At 40.1% G+C, this 20,204-nt stretch overlaps 1 long non-coding RNA gene across 1 annotated transcript; it reads left to right on the forward strand.

The window, feature by feature from the left end:
* The first annotated feature begins 620 nt into the window (after window positions 1-620).
* LOC130918468 (uncharacterized) lies at window positions 621-8,622 on the forward strand. Its single transcript, XR_009063759.1, has 3 exons — window positions 621-896; window positions 960-1,154; window positions 6,733-8,622. It is a non-coding gene; the product is annotated as an uncharacterized LOC130918468 (long non-coding RNA).
* Window positions 8,623-20,204: the final 11,582 nt, after the last annotated feature.

Raw genomic sequence — 20,204 nt, forward strand, 5'->3', positions numbered from 1 at the left:
TCAATAGGGTTGACTAGATCTGGGCTATTCGCAGACATGTTAAATTTGCTCAGAAAATCCGGACATTTTTTCAAAATGTTTATTCAGTAGTCTTTGAAAACAAAGGTTTGAATTGAACGGTCTAGGGCTGAACCAATACATATGAAAGTTAGTATAAGTCGATACCGATTTATTTCGCACTGATCATTATAAATGCCCCGTCCCCAGCAAAAAGTGTACATGCGGGTAATGCCATATCATCCCTACCAATGTTGAGACCAAACCTATGCCCTTGGAAGTAACCCAGCATGCTCTAAATACGTCTGTATGAAGACTTATGACAAAAAGTCAATTTAAACCTTGTGAGTCACATAAACTAGACATTATTATAAAGATAACTATCAATACTTTTTTACTTATCAATACTTTTTTACTTATCAACTCTGATGTCAAAAGCTGTGTAAGCTGCGTGTGTTAGTCCTTTTAGTTTTCTTTGAACTGTTGCCATATTTTTGGCAAGTGCGCTTTCTAACAATCAAGAAAAAAACAAGCAGGTCTGTCATGTTTTTGTTCTCCATTGTTCTTTATGACATGTTTGTGTTCTCAGTTCTTTATGATGCATTAGGAGCGCAATGTACTGTATTTCAGGACGCCTGTGTGTAACAGCTTTGTCGGATGATAGCCTTTCTTACTGCTGTGTGTGCCCTCATCTTCATGCTCTCCAAAGCTTCCTACGGTTGTATCCTATTTTGATCATTTTGTTTTTTTGTGCTCTATTTTCTATTGGACTTTGTTAAATTCGTGTACTGTTTGGGATGGTTCCTTTGTTGTACTTTTTAGTAATTACAAACTTATTCACTATTTCTGAGTGTGATGGAGACCCACATAAACGGCTTGCCGTTCACCCCAAGTTCAAGGTTGGTAACATCATATGCAGTAATTTCTTTTTCACATTTAAGCTGCTTCGCTTCCTCCAATAGCTCAGCTCAATGGCCTGACTGCAACCGTGTGGTTGAAGCCATCTTTGCTAAGTTCTGCTTTACAATCACCGGTCGCAAGAAGAGCCCAGAAGACACCCGCGGCAGGTGGACCCAAGTCATCCATGCATGAGGGAGTGCATCGTGACCAATGCACAAGTGATGGCTGAGACGAGGTTGGAACTTCCAGGCACAGTGGTTAGTAAATCACTCGGTGTTTCATTTTATGCTGTTGTACACGTGTAATACCAACAACTAAAATAAAAAACAATGTTATTGAATTAGACACGGCATAGACTTCATAATTATATTGACGGGACACATCTCCACAGACACTGCGTCACGCCTTTAAGTAGGAGCCATCCCACACTCCGCTTCAGTTGTTCGCAGTCGGTCGCAGTTATCTAACACATGCAGCGATCCAACGCCCAATTTAAGTTGAAAAAGTACGAAAGCTGTACCGCATACAAACAGGAAGGATTGTCTCAGGGGTGATTTGTTCGAGGATTCAAGTAAATTATTATATTTTTCGTATCATGCATGCATTTTAAAACTTGAAAATAAAAAAAGTTAACCAAAGTTAACCGCTACAGCATTGGTGTCATAATTCGCAATATTTACAAAAAATAAATGCTAACTGCCCGTTTTGTTGCTTCTAACCAAGAGTCAAGACTGTTTTATGTCCATATCTACAGTGGGGAGAACAAGTATTTGATACAAAGTTAATGGGAAAACCCATTGGCAGTGTATCAAATACTTGTTCTCCCCACTGTATAAAGAATTCAGGGATTTAAGCATTTATTCACAAGAAATTTCTACGTAAATAGCTCTTTGTGATAAGGCGGCGTCACAGTGTCTGACTAGCATCACATTTGACATTTATTTAAAATAAATGCTAACTGCCTGGTTTTTGCTTTTAACCAAGAATCAAGACTGTTTTAACGTCCATATCTATAAAGAATTCAGGGATTTAAGCATTTATTCACAGGAATTTTCAACGTAAAATGCTCTTTGTGATGATAAGGCGGCGCCACAGTGGCTTACTGACTAGCCTCATACTTCGCAATATTTACGTAAAATAAATGCTACCTGCCTGGTTTTTGCTTTTAACCAAGAATCGAGACTGTTATACGTTCATGTCTATGAAGAATTAAGGGATTTAAGCATTTATTCATAAGACATAAGAGCATTCAACGTAAAAAGGTCTTTTGTGCTAAGGGGCCCGCCACATTGGCTTACCGACTAGCATTACATTCGGCATATTTACGTAAAATAAATGCGAACTGCCCGTTTTTTTTTTTTTTTTTTTTTCGCTTTAAACGAAGAATTGAGACTGTTTTACATCCAAATCTGTAAAGAATTCATGGATCTAAGCATTTATTCACAAGAATTTCCAACGTAAAAAGCTCTTTGTGGTGATAAGGCGGCGCCACAGTGTCTTACTGACTAGCACCACATCCGACATATTTACGTAAAACAAATGCTAACTGCCCGGTTTTTTGCTTTTAACAAAGAATCGAGACTGTTTCATGTCCATAGCTATAAAGAATTCAGGGATTTAAGCATTTATTCTCAAGAATTTTCAACGTAAAACGTTCTATGTGGTAATAAGGCGACGCCACAGTGGCTTAAAGACTAGAAGCACATTCGACATATTTATGTAAAATAAATGCTAACTACCCGGTTCTTTGCTCTTAAACAAAGAAACGAGACTGTTTTACATCCATAGCTATAAAGAATTCAGGGATTTACGCATTTATTCACAAGAATTTTCAATGTAAAAAGCTCTTCGTCTTTGTTTCCACTCCGTCAGCTTTGACAAAGATAGGCCCTCTATTAATCGGCCCCGCACCCCGTGTCCCGTCAATATATTATGAAGTCTATGGACATGGAGTTATTTAATGTTTCATGTCATTAATACCAAAATCTATGACCATTCTGTTCATTAGAATATTTAATACACTAGAAACACAGAGTACTTTTTAAAACAACAGGTACTAGCCTAATTCTGACGAGTAAAGTTGTTGGAACATCAAAAACATTGAATTGGATATATCTTACTACGTTTACCTTATTAAAAAGTAAAAAAAAACAAAAAAAAAACGCAGATTTATTTTATTATATATATACAGTGCCTTGCAAAAGTATTCGGCCCCCTTGAACCTTGCAGCCTTTCGCCACATTTCAGGCTTCAAACATAAAGATATAAAATTTTAATTTTTTGTCAAGAATCAACAAGTGGGACACAATCGTGAAGTGGAACAAAATTTATTGGATAATTTAAACTTTTTTAACAAATAAAAAACTGAAAAGTGGGGCGTGCAATATTATTCGGCCCCCTTGCGTTAATACTTTGTAGTGCCACCATTTGCTCCAATTACAGCTGCAAGTCGCTTGGGGTATGTTTCTATCAGTTTTGCACATCGAGAGACTGACATTCTTGCCCATTCTTCCTTGCAAAACAGCTCGAGCTCAGTGAGGTTGGATGGAGAGTGTTTGTGAACAGCAGTCTTCAGCTCTTTCCACAGATTCTCGATTGGATTCAGGTCTGGACTTTGACTTGGCCATTCTAACACCTGGATACGTTTATTTTTGAACCATTCCATTGTAGATTTGGCTTTGTTTTGGATCATTGTCCTGTTGGACGATAAATCTCCTTCCCAGTCTCAGGTCTTGTGCAGATACCAAAAGGTTTTCTTCCAGAATGTTCCTGTATTTGGCTGCATCCATCTTCCCGTCAATTTTAACCATCTTCCCTGTCCCTGCTGAAGAAAAGCAGGCCCAAACCATGATGCTGCCACCACCATGTTTGACAGTGGGGATGGTGTGTTCAGGGTGATGAGCTGTGTTGCTTTTACGCCAAACATATCGTTTTGCATTGTGGCCAAAAAGTTCAATTTTGGTTTCATCTGACCAGAGCACCTTCTTCCACATGTTTGGTGTGTCTCCCAGGTGGCTTGTGGCAAACTTTAAACGAGACTTTTTATGGATATCTTTGAGAAATGGCTTTCTTCATGCCACTCTTCCATAAAAGCCAGATTTGTGCAGTGTACGACTGATTGTTGTCCTATGGACAGACTCTCCCACCTCAGCTGTAGATCTCTGCAGTTCATCCAGAGTGATCATGGGCCTCTTGGCTGCATCTCTGATCAGTTTTCCCCTTGTTTGAGAAGAAAGTTTGGAAGGACGGCCGGGTCTTGGTAGATTTGCAGTGGTCTGATGCTCCTTCCATTTCAATATGATGGCTTGCACAGTGCTCCTTGAGATGTTTAAAGCTTGGGAAATCTTTTTGTATCCAAATCCAGCTTTAAACTTCTCCACAACAGTATCTCGGACCTGCCTGGTGTGTTCCTTGGTTTTCATAATGCTCTCTGCACTTTAAACAGAACACTGAGACTATCACAGAGCAGGTGCATTTATACGGAGACTTGATTACACACATTTGGATTCTATTTATCATCATCGGTCATTTAGGACAACATTGGATCATTCAGAGATCCTCACTGAACTTCTGGAGTGAGTTTGCTGCACTGAAAGTAAAGGGGCCGAATAATATTGCACGCCCCACTTTTCAGTTTTTTAATTGTTAAAAAAGTTTAAATTATCCAATAAATGTTGTTCCACTTCACGATTGTGTCCCACTTGTTGTTAATTCTTGACAAAAAAATTAAATTTCATATCTTTATGTTTGAAGCCTGAAATGTGGCGAAAGGTTGCAAGATTCAAGGGGGCCGAATACTTTTGCAAGGCACTGTATACATACGTATATATATGTATATACAGTCTGAATGATCCAATGTTGTCCTAAATGACCGATGATGATAAATAGAATCCACCGGTGTGTAATCAAGTCTCCGTATAAATGCACCTGCTCTGTGATAGTCTCAGGGTTCTGTTTAAAGTGCAGAGAGCATTATGAAAACCAAGGAACACACCAGGCAGGTCCGAGATACTGTTGTGGAGAAGTTTAAAGCCGGATTTGGCTACAAAAAGATTTCCCAAGCTTTAAACATCTCAAGGAGCACTGTGTAAGCCATCATATTGAAATGGAAGGAGCATCAGACCACTGCAAATCTACCAAGACCCGGCCGTCCTTCCAAACTTTCTTCTCAAACAAGGAGAAAACTGATCAGAGATGCAGCCAAGAGGCCCATGATCACTCTGGATGAACTGCAGAGATCTACAGCTGAGGTGGGAGAGTCTGTCCATAGGACAACAATCAGTCGTACACTGCACAAATCTGGCCTTTATGGAAGAGTGGCAAGAAGAAAGCCATTTCTCAAAGATATCCATAAAAAGTCTCGTTTAAAGTTTGCCGCAAGCCACCTGGGAGACACACCAAACATGTGGAAGAAGGTACTCTGTTCAGATGAAACCAAAATTGAACTTTTTGGACACAATGCAAAACGATATGTTTGACGTAAAAGCAACACAGCTCATCACCCTGAACACACCATCCCCACTGTCAAACATGGTGGTGGCAGCATCATGGTTTGGGCCTGCTTTTCTTCAGCAGGGACAGGGAAGATGGTTAAAATTGACGGGAAGATGGATGCAGCCAAATACAGGAACATTCTGGAAGAAAACCTGTCGGTATCTGCACAAGACCTGAGATTGAGACGGAGATTTATCTTCCAACAGGACAATGATCCAAAACATAAAGCCAAATCTACAATGGAATGGTTAAAAAATAAACGTATCCAGGTGTTAGAATGGCCAAGTCAAAGTCCAGACCTGAATCCAATCGAGAATCTGTGTAAAGAGCTGAAGGGTCATTATCAATATAAAGTGCCTTTTGGTGTCCTCATCAGAAACACCCAGTTATCATGAAAATGTATACAAATAATTAAAATCTTATGTCTTATTATGGGAGAACAAAGATTTTCACACATATCTGGACAACAATATGTCTCTTAAAATCTGTTTCCTTTATTTTATGTGTACGTTTTCCATTTGATGTACTCCATTTTGGCATGTCCCACACACTGCACTGCTAACTTCAGTGTGTGTAATAAATGGTTAAATGATAAAAAATGAAACATTTTTACATATTAACTTATTGCCACAGCAAGTTATTTGATAGAATTGGTCATTTTGACCATGCATATCCTTACTTTCATGAAAATATTTAACATTTTCCCCCAAAAATACAATGTCCCTGAAAAAATTGTCCTCCCTGTCATTTAGGGAAAACTGCCTCTTTAGAAAACCTGCTGATTTTTTCAGTGATGTCACAAGACCAATTTTGTCTTCCTTTATCGGTGACTAAAACAGAGGCTAGTTGCTGAGTATGTATTTACACTTATGTTTCGCAATTTTTGTCATATTAGGTGTGTAGTCAGATGTTGTCAAGCTTAACCTGTCCACTCTGTCATTATAAAATATCAATTATTATAAAAACATTTGATATATTTGAAAGCTGTATGTAAATACGTCCACAGTCTGCTTGCTAATTTAACCATTTTGCGCACTGAAGGTCCACCATGTGGTTAATAAATACCAATATTAGACAAAAATCTCCACCCTGTCATTGTCCTCCCTGTCAGCAAAGCTTCCATGACAGGGTGGACAGGGTTCTTAAAAGTTTAAGCCACATACTGATAATGTCAACGTGCTAATATGATAAGAGTTATTACATACATTTTATAATGGGTCATGCTAGACATGGTAAAAATGGATCAGAGCAGCACTACAGAAAGCCTAGTTTGATTGGGCAAGGCAGATTTACTCCCCATTAAATTGGTTAAGTTACACTTTTTGTGTTGAAATTTTCAAGGTATGAGATCAAAAGGAGCTAAGACAGTAAGGAGCTAATCAGGAAAGTCGTTGTGCTGACACTGAAAGAAGAAGAGAATATCTGGAAAAAGAAAGGGCTTCCAAATGACCCTCCGAAAGACATGATCCCTTGTCAGTCTGGGCCCACCTCGATCCAGTTTTGAAGGTAGTGAGAGAACGACACCTACACGTCACAATAATTTTATCAGTTATGGGCCTGCTATGCGGTATCTACAAAGGACATATATCTTCCCTCTCAGCAAAGCCCTACTAGTATGGATTCAACGAAATGACATCGAATTACTTTGCGGCAAGTCATGGCAAAGGGGCACCAGATGCTGTGGGTGGGGTCCTCAAGAGCTCAGCAGATACAGATATCCCTGATGCTCAGACCTAGTATGACAAGCTGAAAAGCCTTGACACATCTGTCGAGTTGTTCTTCATCTCAGAAAATGATATTGTATCCAAAAGTGAAGTACCTGCAATAGCTGCCATAAAGGACACCATGAGAATCCACCAAGCATTTAAGAGGTCACTCCTGCTGATTCATCTAACGAGTCCCCATCATGTGGAAAGACATCAGAAAATACTTGGAGACCAAATATGATTGCGGTAAAACACATTGGAAACTGGTGTGTCGTTAATAATGACAATGAAGCATATTCAGATGTCATCAGAGAGGTCTAAGGGCACAGTGTGAAAGTTCAGTGTATGCACCGCCATGGCATAAACAAGTTCTATTGGCCAAGTACCTGGGATGACATTTGTTGGTACCATGACTGGCAGGTACTTTGCCGAATACCAGAACCACAGGGTGTGAACAAGCGCTCTGTACAGATTGAACCATCTTGGGCCATGCCTCTGCAGAAATAAAATTTGTTTATAGATGTGCCTCATTGGTGTTCAGTTATGTTCATTTGTTTCTCTTCAGGTCAATCATTATTCAGCAATTTACCATCTCATTGTACAGTTCAATGTTTGGCTGATTCAGCAGAATCATCCATGGAGTTAAGTTGTAGAATGCCACAATTATGGCTCATTTTGGTGTTTTGGTAGGTTCTGGTAGTTCCATCTGAAGGGGATAGGACCTCTGGTATATATATTTACATTTAAATTATTTGATTCATTCAAAGATCTTTCACAATTTGTCCACTCTGTCATGCTAGGTCAACCCTGTCAGTTTACTGTCCACTCTGTTATTTTTTATATTCTAGGAAAATAATGCATTTTTTTTCACAAGTTAGCAAACTTTTTGTGCGATTTCTGCATGAACAAGTAAGGGCCTTATAGTATCAGCTGAAAATTTGACCACATATCTTTGTTGACAGATTTTATTAAGAAAAGAATGTAGAATTTTTGCTGATTTTCAGGAAAATCAAATAATTTCCCCTAATTATTATCCAAATACTTTTCCAATTAAACAAAACGTAGGCTGTAGATAAGGACAAAAAACCTTCCTGAAAATATACATTTTATAATCACTATGCAATTAGAATATATTTATTCTGCTTTGAATTTGTCCATGACAGAGTTGACATAATTTGCTGTTTACGTGTACTTTGTCTGCTTGTAGTTATTATTAAAAAAGTGTGGGAGCTTGACCGACGTGCATTCCTAACAGTACAACAGGTAATTGATACTATAAATGTGAAGTTGAATGGAAAATCTCAGCTTTTTTTGGGGCAAGTTGGAAGTTCTCAAAGGCACCGTATATTGATAATGACCCTGAAGACTGCTGTTCACAAACACACTCCATCCAACCTCACTGAGCTCGAGCTGTTTTGCAAGGAAGAATGGGCAAGAATGTCAGTCTCTCGATGTTCAAAACTGATAGAAACATACCCCAAGCGACTTGCAGCTGTAATTGGAGCAAAAGGTGGCGCTACAAAGTATTAACGCAAGGGGGCCGAAAAATATTGCAAGCCCCACTTTTCAGTTTTTTATTTGTTAAAAAAGTTTAAATTATCCAATAAATTTTGTTCCACTTCACGATTGTGTCCCACTTGTTGTTGATTCTTGACAAAAAATTAAAATTTTATATCTTTTATGTTTGAAGCCTGAAATGTGGCGAAAGGTTGCAAGGTTCAAGGGGGCCGAATACTTTTGCAAGGAACTGTATATAGGGTTGTTCCGATCATGTTTTTTTGCTCCCGATCGTTTTAGTTTGAGTATCTGCCGATCCCGATATTTCCCGATCCGATTGCTTTTTTTTTTGCCCCCAATTCAATTCCAATCATTCCCGATAATTTTTCCTGATCATATACATTTTGGCAATGCATTAAGAAAAAAATGAATAAAACTCAGACGAATATATACATTCAACATACAGTACATAAATACTGTATTTGTTTATTATGACAATAAATCCTCAAGATGGCATTAACATTATTAACATTCTTTCTGTGAGAGGGATCCATGGATAGAAAGACTTGTGACTTTGTATATTGTGACCAGGGGTCGCGTTAACCGAATATTTTCCGTCGCTGACCGGTTTTTTAAAACGGTGACGGAAAAAACTGAAGTCCGTCCGTCATTTTGACAGGTTGCAATTCACACCCCAGACCACAGGGTGGCGAGTGAGCATATTAATTAGCTATTGTCTCTCTTAATGCATGACGTCGTTGGCTATTCTGTCAGAATATTGTAGCGTCACCGGGGTCTGGCGGCAGCAGCGTGATTGACACATCAACGCGAGGTTCTTATTGGTGCACCCGGTGTGCCAGCACGTCATCCAATTGGTGGACTAGATTGCCGCCTGTGTATAGACCCCAATCACATGACGTCACAACTCCGCCCCCCCTGACTGGAGCCGCCATATTGTGTGTCAGCTCGTCTTGTTTACACATTACCGCTACGTACATGCCTCCTATTACGGCGTGTTTTTCTGCTCGTTAACATTAATAATCAAAATGGTGAAGGCGTTTGTGGCGGTTGGTTGGAGTAACAGAGAAGATAGACGGAGACACTTGAAGTTCTACCGTATTCTGAGAGACCCGAAGAGGAGAGCGAGATGGACTGCTGTAATTCGACAAGAAATCTGGGCACCAAACGATCACCACAGACTATGTAGTAGTCATTTTATATCTGGTAAAATGCATTTAATATATATTTAGAAGATTTTGGGCTGACAACCACAATTAAGATCATTGTGTGACGTTGGTGATTGGGTCTATATAGTTGCCTCTTTTTCTTTGGGGGCGGAGTTGTTGTTTTGATGGTGTTGTTGGCGGTAAGTAGAGTAAAAAGAGGGAGAAAAATACCACGACTTCCGTGTCAAATTTTTCGCCGCCAAGCGAGCGTTACAATATTAATTAAAAATGAATGAAAACTAAATACTATTGAATATGTCATCATTATCATTTAAAAAATTTAAGTGACGGGTAAAAATAGATTATGACCAGATTTTTATGACCCTGTCTGTCAAAATGACAGACAACGAAAATGTCTAGCGCAACCTCTGATTGTGACTAAATATTGCCATCTAGTGTATTTGTTGAGCTTTTAGTAAATGATACTGCAGCCATGCCCCAATGCATGATGGGAAGTAGAACCATGACTGTGCGTCGTGCTACCAATGGATATATCTTCTCTGCTTTGGGAAATAACTTATGGTGTTAAGACAAAGATCAATTGCCACCTTGCTTCCCCACATTGCTTCCCATGATATTTCTAATCAAATAGACAGGGATTGCAAGGCTTAAGTCAATTGAAGAAAGGCTCCAAAGGCTGCCAAAATTCACTCTACTCATTTAGCGCTGCCTTTTATCTCTCTATATAGGTAAAACAGGGTTATTACAGATTGAGCGCGACAATGAGGAGATGGCCGTGCAGCACATACATTAATTGCGTTAATTATTTTAGAGTGACACATTTTTTAATAAATTAATTGCCGCCGTTATCGGGATATTTTTGATAACCCTACCTTACTAAACTAAAGACTCTAGATGAGTGTAACATATTATGTCTGTAACGTTAAATACAATTGGAAAACGATTTAATTAAATTCAAATCGTTTAATTAAAATGTATATACACACAGGCATGGTCGATATTTTTTTGCCGATTCCGATACTTTGAATAAAATGACGTGATCGGACCCGATTGATCGGCATCTCTCTATCTCTATCTCTCTCTCTCTCTCCTATATATATATATACCTGTGTGTATATATATATATATATATATACGTATATATATATATACATATATATATATATATATATATATATATATATATATATATATACGTATATATATATATATATGTATATATATATATATATATATAGATATAGATAGACGTGTATATATATACACATATATACAGTGCCTTGCAAAAGTATTCGGCCCCCTTGAATCTTGCAACCTTTCGCCACATTTCAGGCTTCAAACATAAAGATATGAAATTTAATTTTTTTGTCAAGAATCAACAAGTGGGACACAATCGTGAAGTGGAACAACATTTATTGGATAATTTAAACTTTTTTAACTAATAAAAAACTGAAAAGTGGGGCGTGCAATATTATTCGGCCCCTTTACTTTCAGTGCAGCAAACTCACTCCAGAAGTTCAGCGAGGATCTCTGAATGATCCAATGTTGTCCTAAATGACCGATAATGATAAATAGAATCCACCTATGTGTAATCAAGTCTGCGTATAAATGCACCTGCTCTGTGATAGTCTCAGGGTTCTGTTTAAAGTGCAGAGAGCATTATGAAAACCAAGGAACACACCAGGCAGGTCCGAGATACTGTTGTGGAGACGTTTAAAGCCGGATTTGGATACAAAAAGATTTCCCAAGCTTTAAACATCTCAAGGAGCACTGTGCAAGCCATCATATTGAAATGGAAGGAGCATCAGACCACTGCAAATTTACCAAGACCCGGCCGTCCTTCCAAACTTTCTTCTCAGACAAGGAGAAAACTGATCAGAGATGCAGCCAAGAGGCCCATGATCACTCTGGATGAACTGCAGAGATCTACAGCTGAGGTGGGAGAGTCTGTCCATAGGACAACAATCAGTCGTACACTGCACAAATCTGGCCTTTATGGAAGAGTGGCAAGAAGAAAGCCATTTCTCAAAGATATCCATAAAAAGTCTCGTTTAAAGTTTGCCACAAGCCACCTGGGAGACACACCAAACATGTGGAAGAAGGTGCTCTGGTCAGATGAAACCAAAATTGAACTTTTTGGCCACAATGCAAAACGATATGTTTGGCGTAAAAGCAACACAGCTCATCACCCTGAACACACCATTCCCACTGTCAAACATGGTGGTGGCAGCATCATGGTTTGGGCCTGCTTTTCTTCAGCAGGGACAGGGAAGATGGTTAAAATTGACGGGAAGATGGATGCAGCCAAATACAGGAACACTCTGGAAGAAAACCTGTTGGTATCTACACAAGACAGGAGAATGATCCAAAACATAAAGCCAAATCTACAATGGAATGGTTCAAAAATAAACGTATCCAGGTGTTAGAATGGCCAAGTCAAAGTCCAGACCTGAATCCAATCGAGAATCTGTGGAAAGAGCTGAAGACTGCTGTTCACAAACACTCTCCATCCAACCTCACTGAGCTCGAGCTGTTTTGCAAGGAAGAATGGGCAAGAATGTCAGTCTCTCGATGTGCAAAACTGATAGAAACATACCCCAAGCGACTTGCAGCTGTAATTGGAGCAAAAGGTGGCGCTACAAAGTATTAACGCAAGGGGGCCGAATAATATTGCACGCCCCACTTTTCAGTTTTTTATTTGTTAAAAAAGTTTAAATTGTCCAATAAATTTTGTTCCACTTCACGATTGTGTCCCACTTGTTGTTGATTCTTGACAAAAAATTAAAATTTTATATCTTTATGTTTGAAGCCTGAAATGTGGCGAAAGGATGCAAGGTTCAAGCAGGCCGAATACTTTTGCAAGGCACTGTATATATATATATATATATATATATATATATAGATAGATAGATAGACGTGTATATGTATATATATACACATATATATGTATATATATATGTATATACAGTGGGGAGAACAAGTATACATTGCCGATTTTGCTGGTTTTCCCACTTGCAAAGCATGTAGAGTTCTGTAATTTGTATCATAAGTTCTCTTCAACTGTGAGGGACGGAGTCTAATGCAAAAAAACAAAGTCACGTATGATTTATAAATAATAAATTTGCATTTAATTGCATGAAATAAGTATCGCAAAAATCGAACTTAATATTTGGTACAGAAACCTTTGTTTGCTATTACAGATACCAAATGTTTCCTGTAGTCCTTGACAAGGTTTGCACACACTGCAGCAGGGATTTTGGCCCACTCCTCCATGCAGATCTTCTCCAGAGCCTTCAGGTTTCGGGGCTGCTGCCGGGCAACACGGACTTTCAGCTCCCTCCATAGATTTTCTATCGGGTTCAGATCTGGTGACTGGCTAGGCCTCTCCAGGACCTTAAGATGCTTCTTACGGAGCCACTCTTTATTTGCCATGGCTGTGTGCTTTGGGTCCTTGTCATGCTGGAAGACCCAGCCACGACCCATCTTCAGGGCTCTCACTGAAGGAAGGAGGTTGTCAGCCAAGATCTGGCGATACATAGCCCCATCCATCCTCCCCTCAATACGGTGCAGTCGTCCTGTACCCTTGGCAGAGAAGCAGCCCCAAAAAAAGATGTTTCCTCCTCCATGTTTCACGGTTGGGATGGTGTTCTTGGGGTTGTACTCATCCTTCTTTTTCCTCCAAACACGACGAGCCGAGTTTAGACCAAAAAGTTCAATTTTGGTCTCATCCAACCACATGACCTTCTCCCAATGCTCCTCTGGATCATCCAGATGGTCAGTGGCAAACTTCAGACGTGTCTGGACATGCACTGGCTTCAGCAGCGGGACCTTGCGTGCACTGTAGGATTTTAATCCATGGCGGCGTAATGTGTTTTTGATGGTTTTCTTCGAGACTGTGGTTCCAGCTCTCTTCAGGTCATTGACCAGGTCCTGCCGTGTAGTTCTGGGCTGATCCCTCACCTTTCTCATGATCAGTGATGCCCCACGAGGTGAGATCTTGCAAGGAGCCCCAGAACGAGGCACATTGTCCGTCAACTTGAACTTCTTCCATTTTCTAATAATCGCTCCAACAGTTGTTACCTTCTCACCAAGCTGCTTATTTTCCCGGAGCCCATCGCAGCCTTGTGCAGGTCTATTATTTTATCCCTGATGTCCTTACACAGCTCTTTGGTCTTGGCCATTGTGGAGAGGTTGGAGTTTGTTTGTTTGAGCATGTGAACAGGTGTCTTTTATACAGGTAACAAGTTCAAACAGGTGCAGTTACTTCCGGTAATGAGTGGAGAACAGGAGGGGTTCTTAAAAAAGAACTAAGAGCCGAAATATTTACTAAATACAAATTATTTAAAAATTATACAATGTGATTTTCTGGATTTTTGTATTAGATTCCGTCCCTCACAGTTGAAGAGAACTTCTGATACAAATTACAGACCTCTACATGGCTTGCTAGTGGGAAAACCAGCAAAATCGGCAGTGTATCAAATACTTGTTCTCCCCACTGTATATCAAATATTTGATACACTGCCGATGGGAAAACCCATTGACAGTGTATCAAATACTTGTTCTCCCCACTGTATATATATATATATATATATATATATATATATATATATATATATATATATATATACTCACCGGCCACTTTATTAGGTACACCATGCTAGCAACGGGTTGGACCCCCTTTTGCCTTCAGAACTGCCTCAATTCTTCGTGGCATAGATTCAACAAGGTGCTGGAAGCATTCCTCAGAGTTTGGTCCATATTGACATGATGGCATCACACAGTTGGTGCAGATTTGTCAGCTGCACATCCATGATGCTAATCTCCTGTTTCACCACATCCCAAAGATGCTCTATTGGATTGAGATCTGGTGACTGTGGAGGCCATTTGAGTACAGGGAACTCATTGTCATGTTCAAGAAACCAGTCTTAGATATTCCAGCTTTATGACATGGTGCATTATCCTGCTGAAAGTATCCTTCAGACGTTGGGTACATTGTGGTCATAAAGGGATGGACATGGTCAGCAACAATACTCAGGTATGCTGTGGCGTTTAGTGACGGGAAAAGTCGTTCACCTGAGGAAACGAATCAATTCCGGTTCGTTCAGTAAAAAGATTTGTTCAAACAAATCGTTCAACAAATCGTTCGCCCCCCCCCCCAAACCGTCCAAATGAATCTTTCGGTCAGTGAACGGGAAGTGACGTTGCCAAACGAATCACCAAAAGACCACTTAGCATACAGTGCTGCTCGAAAGTTTGTGAACCCCACAGCGATGGTCAGATTTTTTGTAAAAAAAACTAAAATAACCTTATTAAATGTTAAGTTATACCCAAATCCACAATACTGACATTCCAAATAATGGACTGAAACAAAAGAAATAGTTATATTGTCATTCTTTATTTAACAAAAGTGGTTGATTTAAGAAAAACTCAGATATCATGTGTGCAAAAGTATGTGAACCCCTTCAGTTAATAGGATATTGCGCCTCCTTTTGCAGAGATTACCTCAACCAAACGGTTTCTGTAGTGACTAATCAGCCTCTCACATCTACTTTGGGGGATTTTTGCCCATTCTTCCTTGCAGAACGCAGTCAGTTGAGAGAGGTTTGATGGGCGTCTGGCATGAACTGCTCGCTTCAGGTCCCGCCACAGCATTTCAATGGGATTTAGGTCAGGACTTTGACTGGGCCAGTCCAGAACACGAATCTTCTTCTTTTTCAGCCATTCCTTGGTTGTATTGCTGGAATGCTTTGGATCATTATCATGTTGCATGATCCACCTTCTGCCAAGCTTTAACTTCAAAACAGATGGCGTCAGGTTATGTTCTAGGATTTGACAATATTCCTCAGAATTCATGATTCCCTGGACTATGTGGAGTTGTCCAGGTCCTGAGGATGAAAAGCAAGCCCAGATCTTGACATTCCCACCTCCATGCTTCACTGTTGGGAGAAGGTTCTTTTGGTGGTATGCAGTGTTGACTTTTCGCCAGACATGGCGGTTTTGGTTGTGACCAAACAGTTCAATTTTGCACCTACATCAGTTGATGAAAACTCTTTTTAATTTAGTCTCGACAACACAACTGTTAAAAAAACAAAAAAAAACTACTGAATTGATTGATTAGGAAATCAGGTTGAAATAATAGAAAATTCCAAAATGTTGAGGGGGTTCACAAACTTTTGAGCAGCACTGTATATAACTGAACAGGAAGGCTTGGTCCCTCCCCCTCTTGCACAGTACGCAGGCTTTTCATTGGCCGCTCTCTTCGTAGATTCAGAAGTGAGTGACAGACTGTGTTTTTCTGTCTTTTTTTTCACTGCCTCGTCTCTGCAGCCCAGCCGCTGCAGCAATGAGAATTTCCGCGTCTATCATATTTCTATGAGCTCAAAGCCATGGCTTGTGCTTGCTTCACTTTGATATAGGAAACGGTTAAACATTTACCCTTTTTTTAAGCACAAACTTTTTCAATCACGCTAAATTACGTGTACGCTCCCTTCCGTATTCGTAGTTTAAATGCGTGTTTACGTGAGCTGGCTGCTCGTGAAAGCCATTTGATATACCACCAAATCATTTTGGCTGAAGAACAAATAAATGTGGAATGTAAATAAACTGTCTTCGGCTATTTTTTCCGGTTGAGTGAGATTTATTGCACACAAGTAAGAAAATATAAAAAATATTAATAAATAATCAATTTATTATGTATATTAATAAATATTAAATCAGCGTTATAAATATAATGTATTATTATTATTATTATTATTTGGCTTCTCTGACACGAAAATAAATAAATAAAACAACACTAAAAAAAATATTACCTAAAAATCGTGTTGAAATGTCATTTTTGCACTGGTATTAATATATAAATAATCCCATCAACTCCACGCAGTCATCCCCTCCCGATCTCAGATCGCCAAATGCTGACGAAAAGAGAATCGTTTGCTCTTTACAATGTAACCATTCCACTCTCATTGGTATGTTAAGAAAATGGAGACATACATGTATATATACATCCTACGTCCCCGCGTTTAATTTTTGGACGCTTTAGTCGCACAGGATGGACTGATGGACTCAACATTAATTAATTTGCGCCCCAACCCGACAAGCTGTGACACGGAAGAGAAAAAAAACCTCGGAAAAATATGTCATGAAACTACCGTTTCATAGCAAATCAGTATTATGGTGATCATACTAAATAGTCATTTTCCGTGGGCACAGATTAGATAAATTTCGCTGCCATGAAGTCCAGCTAGTCTTTTGACAGCTTTCTCGCCCGCCCCCGCGACAGATCCATAGCTCAGCCTTATGGCCTTGTAGCTACTGGCAAAAGTTTTAACGTACTGTAAAGTGGATACAATGTTGTCATATGTAGTCTCGAGTCTGTTGAGAAAAGCACAGTAAACTTTGCTCACTGTGTTTATGTGGTGATTTTTGTGCATTTGAGTAGCATATGATAGGCTCAACATGAAAGAATATGTGATAAAGCCCTTTCCTTTCAGTCCTTAGCTCATTCACTGCCGCAGCACTGCTGCGTGACTGCCGGTGTAGGCTGACTATAAATTAGCGTAGCAGTTTAGCAGAACGAATCATCTAAGCATTCTCGGTAGGACGGAGAGTCAGTGAACGGGAAGTGACATAACTCAGTCTTGCCCCCTGCCTGCATGCTGGCTGCTTATTGGCCACACGTGGAAGTGAGTGACAGACGCCCTGATTCTGTTTCCGCTCCCTCCCCTGCCCGCGATGAGGCTGGCGTCTGATTGGTCGTGTGCTATGTCAGTAGACGCTGCCGCTTGCTCAACGCCCTCCCACGCAGATAACAAGGCAAGCCCCAACTTCATAGAACGAATCATTGCAGAAGATGATTAGTTCGGTCTCGTTCACCCAAACAATTCGTTCAAAAAGAACGAATCGTTCATGACCGATACAACACTAGTGGCGTTCCAACGATGCTCAATTGGTACCAAGGGGCCCAAAGAGTGCCAAGAAAATATTCCCCACACCATTACACCACCACCACCAGCCTGAACCGTTGATAGAAGGCAGGATGGATCCATGATTTCATGTTGTTGACGCCAAATTCTGACCCTACCATCCGAATGTCGCAGCACAAATCGAGACTAATCAGACCAGGCAACGTTTTTCCCATCTTCTATTGTCCAATTTCGATGAGCTTGTGCAAATTGTAGCCTCAGTTTCCTGTTCTTAGTTGAAAGGACTGGCACCCGGCATGGTCTTCTGCTGCTGTAGCCCATCTGCCTCAAAGTTCGACGTACTGTGCGTTCAGAGATGCTCTTCTGCCTACCTTGGTTGTAACGGGTGGTTATTTGAGTCACGGTTGCCTTTCTATCAGCTCGAACCAGTCTGGCCATTCTCCTCTGACCTCTGGCATCAACAAGGCATTTCCGCCCACAGAACTGCCGCTCACTGGATATTTTTTCTTTTTCGGACCATTCTCTATAAACCCTAGAGATGGTTGTGCGCGAAAATCCCAGGAGATCAGCAGTTTCTGAAATACTCAGACCAGCCCTTCTGGCACCAACAACCATGCCACGTTCAAAGTCACTCAAATCACCTTTCTTCCCCATACTGATGCTCGGTTTGAACTGCAGGAGATTGTCTTAAACCATGTCTACATGCCTAAATGCACTGAGTTGTCTTAAACCATGTCTACATGCCTAAATGCACTGAGTTGCTGCCATGTGATTGGCTGATTAGAAATTAAGTGTTACGAGCAGTTGGACGGGTGTACCTAATAAAGTGGCCGGTAAGTGTGTGTGTATATATATATACAGTGATACCTCAGCTCACGAACATAATTGGTTCCCAGAAAGTGTGTGTAAGGCGAAAAGTTCGTCTTCCGAACATTTATTTCCCATAAGAAACCATTAAAATGAGAATAATCCGTTCCCAGGTCCCGATAAAACATAATTTTCTACTAAATAAGCCTTAAAACTACACAAAAATATACCTTATTTTATGTATAATAAATGTGCTATTGTATTATAATTAAAGAAATAAACTGTACTGTATAATAAAGTCGTTTTATTTACCTTTGTGATGGTAGTTGATGGCTTGATGGAATGGAGTGGGAGGGAGGGAGTTACTGTTTGGAAGGAGAGTGTTACCGGCAAAGTGCGCAGTTAGCGTAGACTCCACTGCTGTGCCCCCCACATGCTTTTGGTTGTTAATAAAAGTGCCCACAAAAAGCCATCCGACGCCTCTGGGTGTTTGTATGCACGCCGCCTCCTTTCTGGAGAGGAAATCGGGCGAACCGAAGACAACCGACGACAACGAGCCAACGTGACTCGCCGGTCCACTTCTCACTACGGTGGGAAGCTGAAAGCACCGCCAATTACCAGTCGAGGGCGAATTGGTAACACGAGTCACCTTCCATAAGGACTGTAGGTAACTCTTTTTCGGTCCCATAATAGCAAAAGTACACTCAATATGGTCCAAAATGTCTATCAAACACAAACCACGTCCGCACTCAACGAAAGTGAGGGGACGAACTGGGACGCCGTGAGCGTGCGTCAGCTTCTCGTGGCGCTTTTCGACCGCGTGAATTGGTTCGTCCGCCGAAAACTAGTTCGTCAGCAGAGACTATGTGCTCGCGAATTTAATGTTCTTGAGGCGAAAAGTTCGTGAGCTTAAGCGTTCGTGAGCTGAGGTATCACTGTATATATATATATATATATATATATATATATTATATATATATATATATGTACACATACAGATAATTTTGTGTTTTCCTTCAAAAGTCACACTTTTATTTTTCAAATTAGATGCAAAATGAATAGAACATACAGTCAAGACATTGACAAGGTTAGAAATAAGGATTTTTATTTGAAATAATCATTTTCTCCCAACTTGGCTTTTATCAAACAATGCTCCCTTTGCAATAATTGCAGCTTTGCAGACCAATGACATACTAGCTGTTAATTTGTTGAGGTAATCTGGAGAAACTTCACTCCACACTTCCAGAAGCACCTCCCACAAGTTGGATTGTCTTGATGTGCACTTCTTACGTACCATATTGTCAAGCTGCTCCCACAACAGCTCAATGGGTTTGAGATCTGTTGACTGTGTTGGTCACTCCATCACAGATTAGAATACCAACTGCCTGCTTCTTTCCTAAATAGTTCTTGCATAATTTGGAGGTGTGCTTTGGGTCATTGTCATGTTGAAGGATGAAATTGACTCCAATCGAGTGTTGTCCACAGGATATGGTATGGTGTTGCAAAATGGAGTGATAGCCTTCCTTAATTAAAATCCCGATCAGTTTGTACAAATCTCCCACTTTACCAGCACCAAAGCAGCCCCAGACCATCACATTACCTTCACCATGGTTGACAGATGACATCAGGCACTCTTCCAGCATCTTTTCAGTTGTTCTGCATCTCACAAATGTTCTTCTCTTTGATCCAAAGTT

The sequence above is a fragment of the Corythoichthys intestinalis genome, chromosome 7 (assembly GCF_030265065.1).
Source record: "Corythoichthys intestinalis isolate RoL2023-P3 chromosome 7, ASM3026506v1, whole genome shotgun sequence".
Lineage (NCBI taxonomy): Eukaryota > Metazoa > Chordata > Actinopteri > Syngnathiformes > Syngnathidae > Corythoichthys > Corythoichthys intestinalis.